The sequence below is a fragment of the Tamandua tetradactyla genome, chromosome 14, assembly GCF_023851605.1.
Source record: "Tamandua tetradactyla isolate mTamTet1 chromosome 14, mTamTet1.pri, whole genome shotgun sequence".
Classification (NCBI taxonomy): Eukaryota; Metazoa; Chordata; class Mammalia; order Pilosa; family Myrmecophagidae; genus Tamandua; species Tamandua tetradactyla.
This window is the reverse complement of record NC_135340.1, coordinates 68311335-68331644: the sequence shown is the minus strand read 5'-3', so window position 1 is coordinate 68331644 and position 20310 is coordinate 68311335. Positions and strand designations below refer to the sequence as shown.

Here is a 20310-nt window from a genome sequence, read left to right as displayed (position 1 = left end):
AACCCCTTTTTGGGGTGCCCTTGAAGGGCAGTGGTGAGGGGAAATCCTCCCAGTGGGCAGAACTTTGAGCAGTGCACCTGGTGTTCATTTTCCTTGGAAGAAGAATTGGCCAGAGATGCATTTATGTACTGACTCATGGGCTGTTGCTAATGGTTTGGCTGGACGGTCAGGGACTTGGAAATACCATAATTGGAAAATTGGTGACAAAGAGGTCTGGGGAAGAGGTATGTGGATAGACCTTTCTGAGTGGGCTAAAAACGTGAAGATATTTGTCTTCCATGTGAATGGAGTTCGAATGGAATGTTTACCATGTGAATGCACCAGAGGGTGACTTCAGCAGAGGAAGATTTTAATAAGCAAGTGGATAAGATGACCTGTTCTGTGGACACCAGCAGCCTCTTTCCCCAGCAACTCCTTTCATTGCCCAATGGGCTCATGAACAAAGTGGTCACAGTGGTAGGGATGGAGGTTATGCATGGGCTCAGCAACATGGACTTCCACTCACCAAGGCTGACCTGGCTATGGCCACTGCTGAGTGCCCAATCTGCTAGCAGTAGAGACTCATACTCAGCCCCTGATATGGCATCATTCCCCGAGGTGACCAGCTGGCTACATGATGGCAGGTTGATTACATTGAATCACTCCCTTCATGGAAGTGGCAACAATTTGTTCTAACTGGAATAGACACATACTCTGGATATGAGTTTACCTTCCCTGCACGCAATGCTTCTACCAAAACTACCATCCGTGGGCTTACAGAATGCCTTATCCATCACCATGGTATTCCACATAGCATTGCTTCTGATCAAGGAACACACTTCACAACAAATGAAGTGTGAGAATGGGCACATGCTCATGGAATTCTCTGGTCTTACCATGTTCTCCATCATCCATAAGCAGCTGGATTGATAGAACAGTGGAATGGACTTTTGAAAATTCAATTACAGTGCCAACTAGGTGGCAATACCTTGAAGGGCTGGGGTAATGTTCTCCAGGAAGCTGTAGATGCTCTGAATCAGCATCTGCTGTGTGGTGCTGTTTCTCCCATAGCCAGGATCCATGGGTCCAGGAACCAAGGGGTGGAAATGGGAGTGGCACCACTCACTATTACCCCTAGTGATCCACTAGGAAAATTTTTGCTTCCTGTCCCTGTGACCCTGAGCTCTGCTGGTCTACAGATTTTAGTTCCAGAAGGGGGGGTTCTTTCACCAGGAGAAGCAACAATGATTCCATTGAACTGGAATCTAAGACTGCCACCTGGTCATTTTGGGCTACTCATGTCCTTGGATCAACAAGTCAAGAAGGGGATTACATTATTGGCTGGGGTGATTGACCCTGACTATCAGGGGGAAATAGGACTACAATTACACAATGGAGGTAAAGAAGAGTTTTCCTGGAATATAGGAGATCCCCTAGGGCATCTTTTAATACTACCATGCCCTGTGATTAAAATCAATGGAAAGCTGCAACAACCCAATCCAAGAAGGACTACCAATGGCTCTAAAACATCAGGAATGATGGTTTGGGTCACCCCACCTGGCGAAGAATCATGGCTAGCTGAAGTGCTTGCTGAGGGTAAAGGGAACATGGAATGGGTAGTGGAAGAAGGTAGTGATAAATATAAACAACAACCACATGATAAGTTACAGAAATGAGGACTGTAATGCTGGTTTGTTCATGTTATACTATTTAAGTTGTAAGATATCAAGTTTAAGAATGAATATTACCCAAGGACTTGCACCCTATTCTGGAGAGATTTAATGTACTTCTGGTTATATGCAGGACAGTTGAGTATTGTTAGGTGAAAGAAAAAATGTGTGTTTTATTGTTTTTTATTTGGAAATTAGGTATGATTTAAGGTGATGTGTACAGCTGCCAAGTTGACAAGGGGTGGACTGTTATGGTCAGGCTCATGTGTCAACTTGGCCAAGTGGTGGTACCTGTTTGTCTGGTTTGGCAAGTACTGGCCTGTCTGTTGCTATGAGGACATGTCATAGAATTAAATCATGATCATGTCAGTTACATACACAGATGATTCTATTTGTAATCAGCCAAGGGGAGTGACTTCTTTAATGAGTGATGCTTAATCTAATCACTGGACACCTTTTAAGGAGGATTCAGAAAATACAGGCTCTCTTCCTACTTCAGCCAGCGAGCCTCTCCTGTGGAGTTTTTCCATACCCTACAGTGGAATTGTCAGCTTTGCAGCCTGCCCTATAGATTTTTGACTCTACATTCCCATGGTTATGTGACACACTTTTATAAATTTTATATTTACAAATATTTCCTGTTGATTCTGTTTCTCTAGAGAACCCTAATACAACTTGGTACCAGGAGTGGCTCTTAAGAAGCAGAATCTTAAAAATGGGTTCATGTATCCTATGACTCTTCCTCCTTCATACAGTGGCAACAAATAACTTGTTCTGAGTTTTACAGGTCCAGAACCAATGGAGAAAATTTTGCCTTAGGACTGTCCGTGCCTTTAACTAACTTTGGTAAAACTTCGTACTGATTTTAATCTTGTATTAATCTTGTATTTGAAATGTTACTGGAATGGTTTAAGGTTCTCTGATATTGTTTTGGAATGAATGTATTTTGTATATGGGGAAAACATGTATTTTTTAGGGCCCAGAGGGTAGAATGTACCAGTTTGAAAGGATGTATGTACCCTAGAAAAGCCATGCTGTAATCCTAATTCCATTTTGTAAAGGCAGTCATTTATTCTAATCCCTATTCAGTACTGTATGTTTGAAACTGTAATTAGATCATCTCCCTGGAGATGTGACTCAGTCAAGAATGGTTGTTAAACTGGATTAGGTGGAGATGTGTCTCCACCCATTTGGGTGGGTCTTGATTAGTTTACTGGAACCCTATAAAAGAGGAAATATTTTGGAGAAAGTGTGAGATTCGGAGAGAGCAGAGAACACCACAGCACCACAAAGCAGAGAGTCCAAAAGCCAGTGAGTTTTGAAGATGAAGAAGGAATATTCCTCCCAGGAAGCTGGAGAGGAAGCTAGCAGATGATGCCTTGTTTACCATGTGCCATTCCAGCTGAGAGAGACCCTGACCATGTTTGCCATGTGCCTTTTCACTTGAGAGAGAGAAACCCTGAACTTCATTGGCCTTCTTGAACCAAGGTATCTTTCATCAGATGCCTTAGTTTGGACATTTCTATAAGCTTGTTTTAATTGGGACATTTTCTCAGCCTAGAACTGTAAACTAGCAACTTATTAAATTCCCCTTCTTAAAAGCCATTCGATTTCTGGTATACTGCATTCTGGCAACTAGCAAACTAGAATAGATTTTGTTACCGGAGAGTGGGATGTTGCTGTGGTTTGCAAATAGCAAACATGTTGGAACGGCTTTTTAAATAAGGGGAGGATTCTGGAAGAGTTAGGAGAAGCTTGATAGAGAAGGCCTAGAATGCTTTGAAGAGACTGTTGGTAGAAATGTGGACTCTAAAGATATTTCTGATAAAGCTTAGAAATGAGGTACGTATTATTATAGGCTGGTAGGAAAGCAAGCCTTATTTTAAAATTGCTGATAATCTGGCAAAGTTGACCAGTGGCTTTGGCTGGAAGGCAGATTTTAAAAGCCATGAATTGGATATTTAGCAGAAGAGATGTTCAAATTAAATGTGGAAAGTGCAGCCTGGTTTCTCCTCGCATCTTATAGTGAACTGTGACAGGAAAGAAATAAACTGAGAACTGAACTCTTGGGGACAAAGAAAACAGAAATTGATGTTCTGGAAAATTCTGGGCTTCCAGGAGGGGAGACCCCAAAGAATGATGCCCCATGTGAGGCTTTGGCCATGTGTGAAACCAGTCAGCCATTTCAGAGAAAGCCAGGATCGGACGTGGAGTTATCCAGGAAGGATTTGTGGAAACTCCTTACACCTGATGCGCATGATCCAAGGCTACTACATAGAAAGCCAACAAGAGTGCTGTGGGACCTGTGTAAACAGAGCTGCTGCCAGTCTGGACTGGGGGGTTCAGAGAAGGAACATATTGGAGGAGAAATAACTTCAGAGGCAAAACCATGGAGGTCGGGGTCTGAAGTCAGAAGCCTTGGGCCAGGAGAGCAGACCCACCCAAGCCCATGGAGAGAGTGAGTTTACACCAAAGGCAGAGGATGGGCCTTCCACCTCGTTGCAAATGGAAGAGTCATGCCACCTCAGGCCTTGGAGGGGGTGAAGCACATTCCTTGGGGTTTGGGGAGAGCCTGGCTGCCACCACAAGGAGGGGTTGAGCATGTGCCCCAGAGATGGCAGAGAGCCCAGGTGCAGCCCCAATCCTTGGATAAGGTAAAGCCAAGAAAATGGTGTCTCCACAATGTCCCCCAAGGTTTTATCAGAGAGAGGCAGGCCTCTGCATAGGCCCTTTGAAAGGATGGAACTGCTGCTTTCTAAAGCCCCGAAGATAAATGACTCTCAGACTTCGAAATCTTATGGACTTTGCCCTGCAGATTTTCACAACTGTTTGGGTCTTGTGACTCCTGTGTTCCTTCCAATTTCTCCCTATGGAAATGAAAACATCCTGTGACTGTCCTCCTTTCCATATTGGCACCAGTAACTGGTTTTGAGATTCACAGGTTCACAGCCAGAAGAGAATTTTGCCACTTTAATATCACTTAAGGTGATACATATAGTTGCCAAGTTGACAAGACTACTACTTATGGTACTACTATATGTGGTAGTTAGGTTCAGGTGTCCACTTGGCCAGGTGAAGGTGCCTACTTCTGTTGCTGTGGACATGAGCCAATGGTACGTGAAGTTCATCTGTTGCTGATTACATCTGCAGTCAGCTAGGAGGTGTGCCTGCGGCAATGAATGATGTTTGATTTAATTAGCTGGGTGCTTAAATGAGAGAGCTCAAGGTAGCACAGCCTAAGCAGTTCAGCATACCTCATCTCAGCACTCACAGCTCAGCCCAGGCTTTTGGAGATGCTGGAACCCAGAGGCCTGGAGAGAAGGCCAGCAGAGATCGCCCTGTGCCTTCCCACCTAAGAAAGAACCTCAGTTGAAAGTTAGCTGCCTTTCCTCTAAAGAACTAAATATTAACTAAATAAATCCCCTTTTATTGAAAGCCAATCCATCTCTGGTGTGTTGCATTCTGGCAGCTAGCAAACTAGAACATAAGTGCAGAGCTCTTCTAAGGAGGTTCCCAGGTCATAGGCACCAGAAAGAGGGCTTGGTATCAGGTCCTTGTTTCGCACTTTGTACCAACATTGGTTCTGTAACTATATCATGTCCTTTGACCATCCCCAGGCCTATTCTTCCTTCTGGGGCAATGGCATATCCCAACAGTTCTTACAGCCCACATCTGCCTCTTGATGAGCCCCTGTCCCAACTTTCCCCAATAGTTTGAATAGGAAGCCTTGGCTGTCTGTTTCTCAGACCTCAGTGTAATCTAAGTCCATCCCTCCTCCTGCAGGCCATTTGCTCTTTTCTTCCCCCAACCCAGAAGAAGTGAGGGTAGAAATAAGAAGAAACCAGCAAAATGGTTTACAGATGGTTTAAATCTCATTATTACCACCATAGTCACAATTTACATTGGTACTTTCTTAACCAGAGCAAACGTTATTTTACATGAAATTCCCTGATAACTGGCTTAGAAACTATGGATTCCAGATAGCAGCCAACCTCAGTTAAAAGTTTCTTTTTAACTTTTTTTTTTTTTGGAATAAACTATCAAACTGAGTTCAGGGATATGCTAATCTTCCTAATGAGGTTGGTTATGGTAACATTTCTGTCTACACCCTTCTCTGGACGGTGTTCTCCAGTGAGAACCATCTGGATTGATCCTATCACCATACAAGGCAGCAAGTGCCAGGTATCAAATGAAAAGTGCAAACAATGGAGGCTATAAGAATTTGAAGGAAGTCAGGACTGTGAATTGGAGAAATTCTCCTTCATGGAGGAGGTGGGGATTAAAAGTCTTAGTTCTACAAATTAAAACAGAATAGTCGATTTGCTGTTCAACTCAATGATATCTGCAAATATCAAAGAATATTTTTCTATTGGAATTACATCATTTTCTTTATTACCTTCTAAAACCCAGATTTTATTATGTGATTTCTAATTTATAGCCTTTTTACAGGTCATTTAAAATCTTTACCACTATGCCCAATATTTATGCTTTTATGCGTTTTCTAATTTATTACTGCTTTATTCTTCCTAAGTCTTTCAATTGGGTCCCTAGTTTCTTAATAGTTAACTAATTCATTGCAAAATAGCAGGTATGTGCTTTGATCACAGGGCAGTTTAGCTATAAATATGATCCCATAGCTGGAAGTCATCTACCCAGGATCTGAAATCCTTTGTCACTTTCTCTGCATTTTTGTTTGGCAATTAGTACTTTCCAAGTGGGTTATAGGGAATATAATTAGTATCCCAGTGTTTTAAATCCCTTAATAGCCTGCAAATTTTCTGAAGACAAGATGCCTATCTGGTTCATATTATGTCCTGCAAGTAGGAGGTAGTTAATAGAGGTAAACAGTTTGATTGGCTATCTGGTTGACTGGTTGGCTGAAGGAAGGAAGGAATGAATGGATGAATGAATATTTTTCCCTTTTACCTCTGGGTCTCCATTCCTTACTAATATTTGATTCTATTATTAATTCTAAGACATATTCATGGCTAATGTTCTTGTGACCAAAGCGTATGCCTATTATTTTTCAATTAATTCATTTACTTTACTGTTAAGAAACCAGGGAGCCAATTAAAAGATATTGGAGAAATAAAGCAGTGATGAGTTAAAAGAGCTAGTAGTGATGCCTACTCAGTATTTACAAAACTCAATGCAACTGTGTGGGTCATGGTGGCTCAGTGGCAGAGTTCTCATCTGCCATACTGGAGACCTGGGTTCAATTCCCAGTGCCTGCCCATGTGGAAAAAAAAAAAAAAAAAAACTAATGCAACTAAGATGAAAGTCTTTGTCCTAATTTTCCTTCCATTACCCATGCCTCCCACAATTTGCCCACCAGATGTTCCAACCACTGACAAACCTAGGGAATGTGCTTACAATTATTAATCTCAGAGTCAGAAGAAATCTTACATGTTTTCAAGTAATTTCTCAATCAGTGTTTAGATGACCTACAAATCTTTGCTGATTTGTAGCTCTGCCTCAATTTGATTACACCCAATGATGATGGATTTATTACTCAACAATGGATCCCATTCCATTTTTTCTGCATGTTGCTTTGTTTTGTTTAAGATTTTACATTGGAGAGAATAATAAAAAATAATGGAAGGAACCCTCCACTCTGAAATATATGATAAATGTTAACATTCTGTTATTCTTTACTTCAAAAATTTCACTCACTACAAATACATATTAGTGAATTAAAACAGCATAGAACATATATCTACAAGTTATAACATTTTTGTTTCTCGTCATTTGCTAAAGACACAGATCAGTTTCTGAACCCATCTTTTCCAAATGTAAAATCCCCATTCCCAGGGATTTATGATGGCCTTGTTTTGGGCTCTCACTGGGTTCTGTTAGAAAATGGCTATTCCCCACCAAGACTTTTCTTTTCTTATTTCTTGACAGGAACAGATTTCAGGAAATTCCACTACCTTCAATATTCAAATGCCATAAATGTGACCAATGAAACGTTGTTGCCTATTTATAAGAGTATTATGGCAGCAGCTAGCAACATCTATTTGAGCGCTAAAGTTGCTTTAAAAAAAGTAAAGTTACATTCACTTCAATAAGGCAAAACTTCTTTGTTCAAATGGGAAATGATGAACTTGTACCTCTCCAATCAACAAAATTTCAATACTGAATTGACTCTGACCTTTGCGATACAAATACTTTCAGAGAGAGCAATTATCGTCCTTGGCTGGGAGCAGGTGAAATAAATATGGATCCAAACATATCTGAGATCCCATTACTTTATTCATCATCAGCAGTTCTTCCTAACGTCTACATAAAAAACTGAAGCAAAGTGTTTCTTCTCTCCCAGGGCTGAGCCTTTAAATCACCATTTCTGTTCTAGGGCCCTGAAGACAGCATTTTACACAGTGCCATACTCGCCAGCAGCCAAGAGTCCCCGAAGGTGAGTGTATCATTTGAAAGGGTTTTAATGCAGCAGGGGAAGAAGCACTACCTCCCGGTAATCACATGATCAGCACACCTAAATGGACAGCCCCAGCCTGCATATTTAAACCTGCAGCCGGAGATACAGCTCTGTTTGCACAATGCTGTCCCGTGGCAGAATTACACAGCTCACCATGGCTGCAGCCAGATAATTATTATTGATTCGCTCTCAAACTGTCAATCTGGGGACAGCTCAGAGGCAGTCAGTGATGGACAGAAGGAGGATTGGACAGTCACCATCCAACGAGGAAACTTCATCTTGAAAATGAACTTAGATGAGATGGTGCTGGTGGATAAGGGTAATTGATGATTGTTTCAGAGTGGAGGAAGGGGAAGAAGGAACGATAAAAAAAAAAATCCTCCTTGGCATTCATCTTCATGTCCTTAGTGGAATGCACCAGGGACTGTCCATAAACTCCTTCAAGTTTTTGTGCAATTTTTGCCCAAAACATTGACCCCTCTGAATATGCTGTCATAATCTGAATGGATCCACCATCTTCTAAATTAAGAAAAAAAAATCTGTAAAATTGAAATGTTTTCTTGATTATCTTGAAATTTGGAAACGTTTGCGGATGTAGCCACATTATTTTTTAAGAGTGCTTAAATATGTATTGGTAGAGTCATTTTAACTTTTCAAACTACCTTCTGTACTTAGTTAACCCTTTGACAGATACGTGCTAAGTACCTAATATTTGGGAGGCAATTTCATCCTCTCCAACATCATAGGTTAAACAACCAAATACCGGTTGACAATTTGATAAATGGGTAAACTGAAGCACCTAACAGCTAAGTGAGTTGTCTGAACTCACAAAACTCATTAGAGGCTGAACTAGACATAGATGCCACACTTCCTGTGTCTTAGACCCTCATTCCTCCCCTAATAATCATCCCCATTCCTTCATCAAATGCCTATTCCGATGCAAGCACTAAACTGCACACTTTGCACAGATCATCTCATTCAAAATTCACAACAACACAGCGAGGTGGTCCTCATGAACCTCTTTTCAAGATGAAGAAATAAAACTCACAGTAATCACAGGACTTGTCTACAGTCATTCAAGAGTCTCAGCCAGGATTTGAATCCCAGACCGTGTCATGTGGTGCTCAAAGTAGAGACTTCCGTGTCAAGTATCAGGGCTACTTCAGCAGCTACTGAGGGGAAAAAAAAAAAAAGAACACTGAGTTTGAACAATAATAAATTAAACGCCAATCCCATATAGCCTTGGTGACATCTTGTTCCAATAGCCCAAAGCCCAGTAGCCATTGAAAAATTCTTATTAAAGGACACTGCCCTGGTTACATGGCTCTGGACCTTTTTCTTGTCATCAGCATCTCCTGTCCAGGGAAGCCAGTGGTTACACTGAGGGGGACAGTCCTGACAACCAGCCTTCATCACGTTGCTATAATCTCTGAGGTTCTCCCTTTGTCTCCCTTCATTTGAAATGTGACCTGGCACTTGCTGATTGTCAGTGACATTGCTTTACAACAGTCATTTCCAGGCCTAGGGCTGTGTCACCCCAGGGCACCTTCAATTATCTCAAGGAATCATCTCAAAATGCTTTCTAAAGACAAAGAATTGTTAGTTCATTTTAATTTAAAAAAGAGAAGTACATTCCAGAGAGTATTTTAAAAGGAGGAAAATGAGACTAAAATCAAACCAAAATAAAGACACACAAACTCCAGAGTCAGAAATCACTGGTAAACATAAATCATGCATTTTTTTTTAGAAAGGGAAAGGCTGATATTATCCATACATCATTCATTACAATAATTTCCAAGAAGTTGGAATAAAATACCCTGAGTTTTGGCTTATGGGCAATACAAACTGCAATCTATTCCCTGTAGTTTAACTTTCACAATATTAGTTGTCTAGTCATTCCCAGCATTCACACATTCAAATGTTGGCTTATCTTAGATTAGAAATAAACTTTCTAATGGCTGTGGGATGGTGGGTGCAGAAAGCTCCTTCTTCAACATATCACTAAGCCTAAGTAAACCTACAAGTTTTTAACTGCAAGAATAATTTCCATTCATGGTCACACACGGCACCCACACCCTGCCAAGCCCAAATCTGTGGTCGCTGTAGTTGTCATTTGATGTTCCTTTTCACGTATCCGATATTCTTAAGTACCTTTTGGACAGATACTATTTTGGGCAGATTGCTATTTATACATGGGGAAATTAAGGATTGAAGGGATTAGGTGACCTATCTAATGGTCAGTTTATGGGTGACAAAACTAGGCCTAGAACACAGATTTCTTGACTGCTAGTCCCTGTGGTTGAATTTTGTGTTCAGTGTACTAGAAAACATTTTACATGCACATAAGCTAAACACAAGACGTTGCTGATAGTGTAGAAAGCATAAATTTATATATTTAGACCTTAAAGTGACTCTTTCAAAATCAGTTTATTTGGACAATTTTTTTACAAAAATGTTGCGTTTTTTTAAGAAAAGAGTGACTTATTTCTAATTTTCTCAAAGGTAGCCTTGCCCTAAGGGCCTGAATCCATGGTCTCCTGTCTGAGTCTTAGGAAGAGATTCTTAAGAGAAAGAAGGGAGCAAAAAACCTAAAAGAGGTATGTCTTAGGTTTCCTAGGGCTGCTATGACAAATACCACAGACTAGTTGGCTTTAACAACAGGAATTTATTGTCTCTCAGTTTTGTAGGCTAGAAGTCCAAAATTAAAGGGTCAGCAGGCTATGGTTTCTCTAAAGTCTGTAATAGTTTGGTGGTGGCATGCTGATAATCCAAAACTCAATTTCTACCTCTTGTCACATGGAGATTTGTCTCCTTATGTCTCCTCCTTATAGTGACTCTGTATTTATAAGGGCTCCAGTCATATTGCAGTAAGGCCCAACCTTGGTTCAATTGGATCTCATCACAATAAGATCTTCAAAGATCCTACTCACAAATGAATTCATACCCACAGGACTGGGTGTTAGAACTTGAATCTGTCTTTTAGGGGTCAGGATTTAGTCCCTAATAAGTTACCTACAAAAACCACAAATACTGGAAATACAGACCACTTTCTAGATTATATTCCAGCATGTAGTATCAGTTCGAGGGTACCAGGCACTTTCTGAATGAGATATCTCTTCAAGCATGCTGGTGTCCAGAGAATACCGAACAGCTTAACCATCTGGCAAGATCAGCCATGTGCAGACTGAAGAAGAAGGCACTGTTTTAAGCAAGTACTGGTGGTCTCAGTGCACCAGGACAGTGAGAGATACGTGGCATCCTCACAATGGCTGTGTGTTAATCAAAGGCCGGAGAAGAAGACATTATCACTGGTATGAGAATGTAAAATGGCAGATTCTAAAGGAAACCAAGAAGACTGTGTTTGTGATCACAAGTGAAATGCTTCCTGAGAATGCCCAGAAGTAGTCAGGGGAGGTGGAGGAAAAAGGGCCTCTTACTGGAGCCTGAGTCAAGATTTAGCCAGAGTAATAATGTTTTTTTTTTGTTTACCATAGCACAGCTGTGGCTGTATTTTCGATCCCTAGGCTGATGTGGTCCAGAGAAAAGGCGACTCACATTCATATTTTAGATTTTTATTGGAAAATTCTACCTCATTTTCATGTTAAGGAAAAGTACATGGACTTTGGGGTCTGGCCAAACTGCCTTTCCATGCTAGCTCTACCATTTACTAGTTCTGCATACTTGGGTAAGTAATACGACCTGCCTAGATCTGTTTTCTCAGTAAACGTAGGGTGATACTTATTTCATGGGTTGTTGGGGTCTGTCTGTCCTTACAGGGCATGGGCTCTTAGAGAAGAGGTAACTCTCATCTGAGAAAGAATAAGCAGGCTCTTCTCCAGTCCTGGAAATCCCGAGTCAGCCTTGGGATGTTAGTGCAGCCTCTGTAAGACAGATGAGGGATTTTGCCCAGGACTGATAGGAACTAATCACCTTGTGCTCCATGGTATTATCACACTCTGTTTCCTGGGGCCAACTTCCTTCAATGAGTGCTCTGACTCAGGCCACAGTGGAGACTTAAAGCCATACTCAGTCTGATACGATAATCTAAAATTCTTTGTATGTGCCATTTCTGAGTCAGTGCTTACCTCTTTACCTCCAGTGGCAGAAAGCTGGAAATCTCTGTGAGGAGGCGCCCTCACCTCTGGGGAAGCTCTGGGTGCTGTTGCCCCCCACCAGTCAAAGGACATGAATAAAGGCCACATCAAATATGCTTCTGGGAGGGAAGGGAGCCAAGCTGTGGAGAATGCTTAAGTAGAATTGGCAGCGGGAATCTTTGATGGTCCTAGCAACAAACACTTGAGGGGCAGAACTGTAGTGTAGATTTTTCTTTTAATCTTCTCTCACCTTCATGATAACATAGTTCAGTGGTGCAAACATCAGTCTTTACCCTTTCAAGGCACTGAGGTCAAGAATTGCAAAAATATTGCTCCAGCTGAAATTATGAAATAGGCTCTCATTCCCTATGATTATAAAAAAAAAAAGGTAGTGTGTCTGTATATGCTATCTCTTTTTGTGGTCATGATGTTGCTTTCCATGCTTTGTTAAGCGCCACGTAAAGGGGCCAGAGCCAGCCCTACAAGTTGAGAAAGGATGAATCAGAAATGACTGGCAAGAAAGGACAGAGAGAAAGAGAGCAGAAAGAATTTAGAACAAGAGACAATTCCTTAAGTTTATCAGGTAGTGGGGGTTGAAAGAGCATGCAGTTGAGAGAGCCAGAGAACTAAGCAAGTGTTGCTCAGCTGGCATGAAAGTGTTAGAGCCAAGAATTCACTGTTCGAAAAATTAAACATAAATTTAAATCTACCATTGACAAGGCTCTGCAAGTGGAGGGTCGGAGAGCAGGTAGAGGGAGGTGCCATTAATGGAATTTGGATGGAACTAAAGGGATCTAAATCAATCTTCCAGAGTTTGTGCAATTAGAGATAGAAATCACTGGGTAATAAACACTGAAATTGGGAAGCTGAGTAAAATCATAAAGAAAATATAGCAAAACTGTATTGAAATGGCTCAGTGTAACACAAAAATATCTGATTTCACACCTTGCCCCATCTTACTCTGGTGTCTTATTAAAAATAAACACAAATCCAGCATCTTCCCAAAACTGTCATATAGAAATCTTTAGTGAAGTATTTCAAAGAGGCACACATACTTGCTGCAAAAAAAAATAAAAAGCCCAGATTTTTTGCCAATCTCCCTGAAGTTTTATTCAATATGATATTCGTTCTTCCAGAATCTCTGCTTTGGCCTATCCTCCCAAACTCCAGCCAATGTGCTTGGCCTTCCTCCTCTCTCCAGTCCTTTAATGCTCATTGTGAAACTGCTGCCATTCATCCATCAGTTGTTCTAAGCCATTGGATCTCAAACTTTGGTTTGTCTCAGACCCACCTGGGGAACATTTTTTGTATAAAAATACAAAAAAAAAAATACTTTTTTGTATAAAAATGCAAAAGCCCAGGTCCTTTTGCATTTCAACAATCATAGACGTCTATGTCCTTTTATTTGCTCCTCAGATGATTCTAATCCTCACCCAAGCTGGAGAACTAATGTTTTAGGCCAATGGTTTTCAACTAGCGGACAATTTTATTCTCCAAGGGACATTTACCACTATCTGGAGACATTTTTGGATGTCACAACTTGGAGTGGATGGCTGCTACAGGTATCTGGTGGGTAGAAGCCAGGGATGCCTACAACGCAGGAGACAGCTCCCCACAACTAAGAATTATCTGGTCCAAAATGTCAATAGTGCTGTAGCTTATTTTGCCAGGGCACTTGCGAGAGCTCCTTCAAACACAGTGTGAGTCTAGAGTTTAGGACCCTCATCCAAGCTACCTGCCTGGTCAAGTGCAGAAAAAGGCCCTATGAAAAGTACAGTGAAGACAAATCCTAAGAACCAGTGATACCTACCTCTGAGAAGCAGAGTTTCTATAAATCCAGGCTACCAATGACATCCACTCAAAAATATTTGCACACACACAAGGATCATTGATTTTTAAAACATTGTCCTTTTCCTAAGGAGCCCTATTTAAGTGGTCATTTTCCTGGAAAAGGTAACACATTAGTTTTCCCAGTGTTTTTATGTAAATGAGTTCACTTTATACTTTCCTCCTAAACAAGACACACACCTGTGAGAGAACTCCTGCTGGCAGGGTGGGTTAGGAATGGGCTCTGACACTGAGGCCTTGTGCTACATGCCAGGGACTCTCAGTCCTCACTGAGGATCAGAAACCCCTGGAGAGCTTTGTCAGACTAGTGAGAACCCAGCCCACCCTCAAGGATATCTCAGTAAATCTTGGAAGGGCCAGAGCAGATCTTGTTGTTATTTTACAGGTGTACAAGTATTTGTGGTTGCACAGTCAGGGACAAAACACCCCCTGTAGTGCTTCCAATACATTATTTTACATAATCCACACAACAACCTGGTAAGGCAGATGGTTTATCCCAGTTTTCACTATGATAAAACAGGCCCAGAGAGTTCCAATTTATCACAAAATGTTTATAGCTAGCTAGTGGTAGAACTAGGATGGTTAACCAAATATGTCTTTGTCCACCTACTTACCCCAAAGCATGGTGTGGTTTTCTGTTTGGTGTGTGTAAGTGTGTGTGTGTGAGTATATGTTCTGTGTTTAGTGTGTATGAATGGTTCACAGGCAGGGATGGGGATGGTTAACACTAAGCTAAGATTCCTTTAAATCATGTTTTCCTATCTTTAGACTCTGGTTCTGAGGGTATTTTTTTTTTTCTCCCTTTCAAAGCCAAATGGCAGATAGAAAAATAAGGAAAATATCTTCCTTGCAAACCAATGCAAGTTTAATAAGAATGATTACAGGGCTGATTTTATGTCTCATAGGATTGAACATATGGTTGTGCTTTTAAATTCTTAGGAATAGTACACTTTGCTCTTTTCTATTGATATTTCAGCAGGTTTCCATTGGAGAAAGATAAGAAGAGAAGGAAAACTTCTGTCTTGGAATTGACAGTCAATCAGAAGATCACAACTCAGATTATAAAAGAAGTCAGTGGACATAAAGAAAAACAAATTCAGGTTTATGATCATTCTTGACTATTTTAACCCTAGCTAATTTTAGTCACTATTAGATAGATTTTATAAATTTAAATCCTTAAATTTAAGAATCTCATTTATAAGTGAAATCATCAATTTATATCACATAGTACAAACATACCTGCAAAGAAATGGCTGCTTCAGGTGCCTCAGAATAGTCATGGGGATCAGACAGATATTGAAGAACTTAGTAAACTATAAATTGCCACGTAAAAGACATTGCTAAGAAAAAAAAAGTAGCATAAGGCAAAACAAAACAAGACAAAGAAACATAAAAGGCGTTGCTGCTCCCTGGGTGCCCACTGCTGTCTACACTGGAAGGCCAACCTGAGAAACGCCCGTCAGCCAAGCTGCAAATTTCCCAGAACCTTGTGCTGGGGCATCTTCCCAAGTGGGTAATGGCCTGGCCAGACCCCAAGCTGTCACAGAAACCATCAGGGGCACCCAGGTCTGTTCTCATCAACCTTTCCTTTTCCGTGTCCCACCTTAGGAGAACCTTACCCCCAAGAATGAAGCACCTGTCAATGACCTCATCATGTGCTATTGTTAAGTTGTTTGTACTGAAAATACATGCATATATGTTACATATATATATACATGCATTTTATAAACATTTGTATAAATTCACATGCATTTATATATGTACACATACATTTATATATATAGAACACCAGCGGTACATAAGGATGTGCCAGGGGCTCTGCTAAGGCACTGAATGAACATCTTTCTGTAACCTCAAAATTATTCAAAATTAAGTAATTTACAACACTACCTTTTATGAAAACAAACACACACATATATATATATATCATAGAGTAGCACCAAAATTTTACAAGTGTTTTTAAGATGAAAGTGGAAACTTGAAAGACATTTCCTGGTAAGCTTTGGTCAGACCCTCAAGATTCAAATATCACGTCCTTTGCCTGAGCTTCAGTTTCAGGTCTGAGGACAGAGCACCTGCAGGCACCGGGAGCTGTGCTTACCCTCAGCTGGGGCTTTAAAAAACCCTGTGGTGTGTTACAATGTACTTCCTGAAGAGTAAATGACCCAGTTCACTAATGCCGATGCACAACCTTGCAAACTTGTCCTTCTTTGGTAACTGTGTGGTGGGTAGAACAAGCAAGAGTGGGATTTACTTCCTGCAAGGATTTGGAAAAATGCTGCCAGGACCGAAAGAGAAATCTCATACTGCTCTGTTGTGGTAAGTCTGGCACATCCAGCCACCAACCTTTTAAGAGAAGGCTTGCTTTGCTATGTTTACAAACCAAAAGTCTGGGTCAAGCATGATCAGAGAAGTTTTTCCGGTTTATGAATTTTACCAAGTTAAAGCTTGAGTTTCTCTAGACCTCACGAGCACAAGAGTTCACATAGTAGGATTAGGATCATAGTTGCAACTCTATTTTCTCTAGCTCCTGCTCCTACTTGCTCATGTGGGACTTCAGCTGCTACGACATCTCACCCTAGTATGTCTAAAAATCCCCAGAGATGTCTCATAGATATTTAAGAATCAGTCAGTCCAAGCTTCTATCAGAATCTCTTTCTGGATACTCTGATCTAGTGTCCATGGCCTGAGAAATTCCTTGAATGCACCTCATCAATGCCACTGTCACCTCTGCCAAGATGTTGCATGTGGAGGATGTCTCCCTATGCTTCCAGAGACAACCTCACCTGAGGTACCTCTGCACCTCTTCATATTTTGTGAAGAAGAGGAGAGGTTGACCCTCTTCTCCACTAGGAGAGGAAAATCATCTGGCACCAAAGCTACATTCCTGATGCCCCTACATTTCACCTTGTTCCTTGTGAAAATAGCTCCTTGGTTTCTGTGTGCAGATGCCTTCAATGCAAGGCTCACGAACCAAGACCAGACAGTAGTTGAATATGAAAGAAAGACATCATGTAGTCCTCCCCTTCCTCATTTCCTCCCTCCTCCTTCACTGCGCAGTCTTCTTTCTCCCTTGCATATCAGCTTATGCTAATTGAAACCTGAATTCCTTGGCTCACCAATTCATGCTATACTCATAGACATGCCTGAATCCTCAGAGCAGGCACCAGTTAAGGTCAAGATGGAACCGCATTCACATACATGATAAGCCTTTGGAAGGTATTAAAATTAACCTCCACATCCTGGTTCATTCTGTGGATTAGTTTTGTTAGTTAAAACTGGGAGTGACCCAGAAAGTACAAAATGATCCATCATGTTAAATCCAGGCAAGTTCATGCTATGGTCATAATCTGTGTCCAACCCATCAGCCCTAATGGCCCTCATCTGGCTGGTCATCATGTGAGCATAATGAATCAGCCTCCTTTCTACAGGGGCCAAGGTAAAAAGCACTTGCATTTGTTAAAAATCCCTTCTAGGTCTTCAATTGAAATGTGATACAAAAGCACAAAGTGCTATTATATTAACCTAATTATGAAGTTACTTGCTAAGAGCAAGTTTCAAGAGTATTTATGTTTGTTTAAAAGCCAAAAAAGATGATCAAGTGTACTAGTGCAGACTTTGAGGCTCCTAGCTTTGTTTTATTTACAAATTTCTAAAGTTAGGTAGAGGATTCTGCTGTGCACTTGAACTGCTGGTCAATTATGCCTGGTCAGACACAGTGCAATATCAGAGAGGATACCTGCATTATGATGGGGAAATATTAATACACAAAAGACATTTTTGATAAAAGAGAAAATACATGAAATGGCAAGAATAACATTTAAAGAATAAATGGCTTCATTTAGTAAATTAGAACTGTATAAGTTTCCATTTATAATAGCCTCTGCAAAGAATGCATGCAGAGTTCCATATTCAAAATAGAAAAGTAGGAGACTGGAGGTGCTTTAAATGTTTTCATATTTCTTTCTTATTTCACTTTTGCACAAGACTCTATGATCTGAAATTTTTACAACTGGAGGAACCATGATCTGGAGATAAATACACTTACTTACTTTGAAGTGAATAAATAGGACATTAGAGATTAAGATGCAAATATTGTGATTCAAAGGGATAGTTAGAGTTCAGGCCTTAGAAGTTCAGGCCTTGCAGACCTTCTTTGAGTTCAATGACTTGTCAAAAAAATCTTCTACCCAGCCAACACTAAACAGTTCAGTCACACACCTCACTAATCAGAAGTCTGCTTAGTAAGAAATTTCAACCATCCAAAGTACAAGAGGTAAGAAAAGAAAATATTTGAGAAACAAACTTAGATGATACCAAGCCTCACTACCTAACATTGCATTAGGGCTGCATGGCTTCTTAGCCCACCTCCACCTCTTACAGTTGTGAGACATTTGGAAAGTTAGGTCTGAGCCTTGGCACTGTTAATACATAGAATGCGGATAGTAATTTTTTTCTCCCTCATCAGATTGTAGACAGGATTATATGAGATCATAGGTGTAAGGTGTTTAGAACATTATCTGTCATATATTAAGTATTCATAAATGATGCTGTTTTTGTTATCATTGCTATTATTTATTGCTCTAAATATAATTACGCGAGCATAGTTTCCAGATTTCCCATGCAGGGCAGATCAGAAGCCAAAAATTAGTCAAGTAAGAGACTGTCCTACTAAAAGCACAAGCACTGGCAGCAGGACAAGGCCATAACCAACAGGTTGAAAGTGCAAGAAAAAAACAAAAGGGGATAAGAGTAAGATATAAGAAATGAAAAATACCAATTTGGGTCCTCTTCGTTTCAGGAAAAGTAACAGACACCATTTCAATATTTCTCAAAATAGAATGCAATAATTGCCATTCAAAATGATAAGTGTAATGTACAGAACTTAAATCAGGCTCAACATAACCCCATGAGAAATTTCTTATAGAATAAGAGCTAGGAAATGTTTTCCTTTCCTTAAGAATGTGGCATAAATTTCCCCTTTCTGAAAAATAGAAAGGATGGACCTGATCTTTTCTCCTGGTCACTCTGAACACTAGAAAGCTTAGAACCACATTTTCAGCTCTACTATAAAAACCAATTTCAGCTCTACTATAAAAACCAAGAAGGACCTTAGGGACCTTTTCATTCTAGATTCTTCCTTGGATCACGGAATTCTACTCTGGATTTGTATTCTTTGTTCTGATCTTTACATTTCTCAATTACATTTTGATATTTTATTTTATGGCATAAGCTGACTCAAATTCTTTGTGAGAGAAGATCCAGTATAAATAAATTAAAATGCTCAGCAAACCATTTTTAGAAGTCTGATATATGTGCACTATGGTTTAGAAAGATATCAGTCCAAACATTTTTTTAAATGTTACATCTCCTAACATTTTCTGGCTTTAGCCGGAAAACCTGCTAGACAAATTCTAAATGAGCTGCAACACTAGTCCAAACATTTTATAAAGTTAAATTCAGGAACCAAAGGGATAAGTTATTTGGGAAAATCTTCTCTAATGAAGAAGATTCATTCTGTAAAAATAGCTTATTCCTTGACTGTCCCAGAACAGTATAATACTACTATATGTTGTTCTCTTCCAAAATGAAGAAGCAATTGCTTCCAAAGTGAGGAAGTCTCCACCTTTCTCCAATGGGGAGGAAGAAAGGAGCATTGAGCTGCCATATAGTTTAGGTACCAACCATGGAGTGGAAAGCCCAGTTCTTAGACTGGGCGTCTTAGAGCACAGTGACAAAATGCCCTCAGTTGGCTTGTTAACGGAATAGCAGATTGCAGAATCAGCCTTAATTTCATTCAGATCCCTGCTCAAGTATTTCCTGAGGAGAGCAGGCTGTCTCTGACCACCCTGTGTAAAATAAAGCCTCTTCTCCTAACATAACCGTTCTTCTTATGATGCTTTATTGTTCTCCATGGTATTTATCACCTTCTGACACATTTTTAGTTAGTCCACTGTCTGTTGATTGTCTATCTCCTCCTATTAGTGCAAATTCCATGAAGTCAGTTACTTTACTGCTTTATCTCCAGCTCCTATAACTGTGCCTGGCAAACAGTGAACACAGTAAATATTTGTTGGTCGAATGAATGAATGCATGAATGAATATGCAGAAATGGCTAATCAAGAAAGATTTCTCTCTTCTGTCACTTTAGAGAGAAATGATGAGATATTTTAAAACTCTAAATCCTTTTAAATCATTGAACAAAAAGCAGTTTAAACAATGAAGAACAACATATCAATCAAATTATGGGACCAAATGGAGAAGCAGGAACATTACCTGTCCTGCC

General features: G+C 40.3%; 1 long non-coding RNA gene and 1 pseudogene across 3 annotated transcripts in view; both read right to left on the bottom strand.

Moving 5' to 3' along the window:
• Nucleotides 1-20310, bottom strand: part of LOC143655162 (uncharacterized) — a 603365-nt gene that overhangs the window by 73901 nt on the left and 509154 nt on the right. For all 3 annotated transcript variants that reach the window (XR_013162082.1, XR_013162083.1, XR_013162084.1), the window contains exon 9: nt 9131-9254. This is a non-coding gene — a long non-coding RNA (uncharacterized LOC143655162). The remainder of the gene's footprint in view (nt 1-9130; nt 9255-20310) is intronic.
• Nucleotides 19405-19458, bottom strand: LOC143656645 (U7 small nuclear RNA; annotated as a pseudogene).